We start from the raw sequence: 4,981 nt of genomic DNA on the forward strand, positions 1-4,981 counted from the left end.
CGGTCCTTAATATAAGAACTCATTTGACTTTTATTTTGGTTCTAAATATAAGATTCCAATCTACTTTATCTCTTATATTTATACATTCTTTTCCAAATTAATCCTTATAATAATAATAATAATAATAATAATAATAATAATAATAATAATAATAATAATAGTTCTAGCCAATACATTTGATTAGTAAGGATATTTTAGAAAAGACAACATCTATTTATTATAAATAACTAACTTAACTTATTTTCTTAATCTCTTCGAACTAGTCAACTAGCTCTTATAATTAGAACCAGAGAAGGTAGCTTTTTTCCAAAATGATCACAATGAGTAATTTCTCGCAATGTTTTACATTTAAAAAATCATCCTAGTTATTAATGGCTTTTTCCAAATTTCAAAATTAATTGTGAGGAAGAAAACTTATTATAAACTTATTCTAATGTTAACATAATGAATATTTAACATAAGCTTAATTTAATATTAGGAAAAATCTCATTAAAAGATCCCCAAAATAGTAAAATAAGCACTTCAATAAAAAAATTGTTTAACGAGACTAAGTTCTAAATAGAAATTATGAAATGTTGCCTAAATTTTCTTTCTTTCTCTCTCTCCAATCACCCCATCTTCTCCTCTTTCCTTATTCTCTTCCCCTACTTCTCTTCGCCATTCTCCTTACTCCTTTTCCCTTTCACTCCGCAGCACCATAGCTAGTAGTCAGGCACGCCATCCAATCTGTGTTATTGGCTCATCCATGCTCATACAATATGAAAAAGCATCTATGGATGCCAAGTAGATAGATTAAAGATAAAGAAATAAAAGCCCTTAAAGCGCTTTTCACTTTTTGATGATGATCGCATTTGTGGAGCTTATCTGTGGACAATTTAGTTTTATGGTGAGTTATAGAGACAAAAAACACAAATTAAGACAGAAAAACATCAAATGAAGCACTGTTATTAGAGGTTGGGTTACTTGTGCAACATCAAAGGGATAGGAATTTGCTTTATACCATAGTCCAACGTGCGAGGTCAAAATCGAAACCAATAAGTCCAAACATTTTCGCCGCCAGATTAATTAGTCACAAGCTTTTTTTCTGCCTTTTTAACTCTGTGAGACTAACTGCAACAAATACTTTACCCCGCTTGTCATCATCATCATTCACACTGCTACTTGTTAAGATTGCGTTATGCTCTGTACCTGTCCCTTTATATGATATACTCCTCTGGTCCTATTTATAAGGCACTTCCAGTACATTTCACACAGACCAAGAAAAACCTTAAACTTCATTAACTCTCATTTAAAATTTAATGACTTTCCAACTTTATCCCTATTTAATATACATTATACTCATATAAACAAAGTCAACACAATAATAAATGAGGGGTAAAATTATACATTCATATAAAAAATTTCTCTCAGTGCCTTATATATAGGATCAAAAAATACCTTCTCTCTTTATCCTATAAATAGGACCAGAGGAGTAGGTGTTTTCCTGCTCCCTCGTTTTACGGTCACAACGATTCATCCCCTCTAGCTAATATGTTTTGGCCCTTTTTTTTTTAATATATTTTTCTTTGTTTTGTAAGATTAATTATTCACATCTAATATGACAAATCTAATGCTGTCGTGTCACATTTACTTCAGGGCATCAAAAAGTGCTTGCATTTCTCTATTCCAAAACTATAATTTGGATTCAAAACTTATTATTTAGTATGTGAACATTGTTATTGGTAACTAAATTATAAAAATAAAACAAATTTCTGCTAAAAGTTAGGTTATCATGAATAGCTTTTTAATGCTTATTATTTTTTATACTAGACTTATCATTGGTAACTAAATTGTGAAAATAATGTTAGTTTATAATAAAAGTTAGATTATTGTGAATAGCTTTTTAACACTTGTTATTTTTTATACTAGACTTATTATTGGTAACTAAACCATGAAAATAATACTAGTTTTTTCTAAAACTTAGGTTAATGTGAATAACTTTTCAACATTTGTTATTTTTCATACTAGACTAGACTTGTCATTAGCAACTAAATTATGAAAATAATATTAGTTTTTGCTAAAAACTTAAGTTAATGTGAATAACTTTTCAATATGGGTTATTTTTCATACTAGACTTGTCCTTGGTAACTAAATTATAGAAGTAGTGCCAATTTCTACTAAAACTTAAATTATAGTGAATATTTTTTTAATACTTGTTATTTCTCATACTAGACTTGTTATCAGCAACTAAATTATGAAAATAATATCAGTTTCTAGTAAAACTTAAGTTAATATAACTTTTCAACACTTTTTATTTTTTTACATGACTTGTCATTAGCAAGTAAATTGTGAAAATAACACCAATTTATAAAAAGTATTTTAATTTATAATGATTAGTAAATTAACCAAAAAGTATTTTATAATGAGTTATACTATTTATAATTAATAAAAATTATTTTGAACTATTTATAATTTATAAAAATCATTTTGAATCTATTTAATTTTAACCAAATTTTTTTTACTATATGTGTACAACTTATTGTAAATTAAAAATACGTTTTATATATTCCACCAAAGAGTATTTTTTTATAATGAGTGATACTATTTATAATTTATGAAAAATATTTTTAATCTATTTAATTTTAACCAAAAAATGCTTTTAAATCTATGTATCTATACAACTCATTATAAACTAAAATACTCTTTTCTAAGTCTAAAATAAGAAACAACAAGTCCAAGATAGAAAATTATAGGTCTACGATAGAAAGTAACAAGTCTAAGATGAAAAATTACAAATATGCAATAGAAAATAATAAGTATAAAAAAATAAAAAAATTATAAGTTTGAAATAGAAAATTACAAGTCTAAAATAAGAACTTACAAATGTGAAATAGAGAATTATATGCCTGAAATAGAGAATTACAAGTCTACAATAGAAAAGAAAGTATAAAATAAGAAATTTAAATCTGCAATAAGAAACAAGAAGTTTAAAATAGAAGATTATAAATCTGCAATAAGAAATAACAAGTTTGAAATAGAAAATTATAAGTTCGTAGGAAATTACAAGTATAAAAAAAGAATTACAAGTTTATAATAGAAAATAATAAGTTTGGAATAAAAAATTACAAGTTTAAAATAGAAAATCACAAGTTTATAATAGAAAATAATAAATTTAAAGCAAAAAATTATAAGTCTACTAAAAATACTCCTCCGATCCTTATTATAAGACCCCATTTGACTTTTTATTTGGTCCTAATTATAAGACCCCAATCCATTTTGTCTCTTATATTTATGCATTTTTTTCCAAGATAATCCTTCTAATAATGATAGTTTTAGCCAATATACTTAATTAGCAAGGATATTTTAGGAATGACAACACTTATTTATTATAAATAACCAACTTAACTTACTTCCTTAATCTCCTCAAATAAGTCAATTGAGTCTTATAATTAGGACCGGAGGAGTAATAGATATGAGATAGGGCTGGGGGGTTTGCTTTTCTTAGACTCTGTTGGAAAAACAGACATTAGCGGTGTGCCAATTTGACGAGCCATAATAAATTCAAGGCACGCATATGTGAGGACGTAGACTGCACGTATAATGGCACGAGAATAAAATATTAGCATTACATTACAAATCTGACCTGGTAGATGAACCCTGACAAGTAATGGAAGCTAATTAGTACATACGCACACACACATATATATATATATAGACACATGTCACGAAACTATGCCCATGTGGGGCCAGTGCACTCACATCACAGCTTCATGATTGACTGCCCAAATCAACTCTGCTAATTTAATTTGTAGTCCTTTCGGTGAAAAAAAAAAAAATTAATTTGTAGTCCTAACATGCAAGACCAGAATAAGAAGGAAGAACATATATATATATATATATATATATATATATGCTTGGTCATGTTGGACTTCACTAACAGCTACGGACGTGGTTGATGGTAGCTTTAAGGGGCTTTGAGTGCAATTCTTGTAAGCTTTTAAGAAAAGGTCACCTTCCTTCTGATGGTTCTCTTTCATCTGAACGGCATAGAGAATCAGTGGCGGAACCTCTTACCTGTGATCTGTTGCTCCTGTTAAAGAACATGGAGGAGGCAATAGCACAGCTTAAGCGGCATTTCTAACTGCTAGCTATTGTGCTGTGGAATGAGGAGAAAGGGTGAGGAGAACGACCAAAAGTGAGAGACGAGGAGAAGAAGGAAAGAGAAGATGTGAGTGACTGGAGAAAGAGAAGGCCAAGGATATTTCAATCTTTTAGGCAAAATTTTATAATTTTTATATAAGATTCGGTCTTTTCAAGTAATTTTTTTAATTAAAATATTTATTTTTTTATTTTACCATTTTAAGGGTCTTTTAATGCGATTGTTTATAACCAGTTCTACCAACAGCAGGTTTTTTTGGAATTATTATTAATAATCCTAAATGAAAACAAAAAATTACTTCAATCAATTGTAATAAAAAATAAACTGTCCACGCTGCCAATTAAAATGGATAATTTTTTAGAACAGCAAGAAATTGCCGCATATAAAAATGAGAAAATTGCAAATAAAAACCCCCAACATGTGAAATTGTGATTTAGAGGACCTAGTCCCAAGTTGTAAATATGAAATTTTAGTGAAATGTATGAAATGCCCCTAAACCAAATGACAAATTGACTATAAAAAATGACAAATTTACTTTAGTGAATGACAATTTCAGTAAACCAAATCACAACTTGGCTGAGAGTATGCTAAATGACAAGTTGACTATGAAAAATGACACGTTCGCTTTAGCAAATGACAACTTCAATAGACCAAATCATAATTTGACTGATGGACATTTCAGACATTTCACCAATATTTCATATTTGCAATATACCGGGTCTTTATTTGTTATTTTTCAAATTTAGAGTTTCAAATCGTAATTTCATATATTAGAAGGTCTTTATTTACAATTTTTCTTATAAAAATTTGTTCTATTTGTCTTTGGAAAAAAAAAAAATCTGT

Source organism: Neltuma alba, unplaced genomic scaffold, assembly GCF_004799145.2.
Source record: "Neltuma alba isolate B1F8T4 unplaced genomic scaffold, ASM479914v2 tig00003162_pilon, whole genome shotgun sequence".
NCBI classification, from domain to species: domain Eukaryota; kingdom Viridiplantae; phylum Streptophyta; class Magnoliopsida; order Fabales; family Fabaceae; genus Neltuma; species Neltuma alba.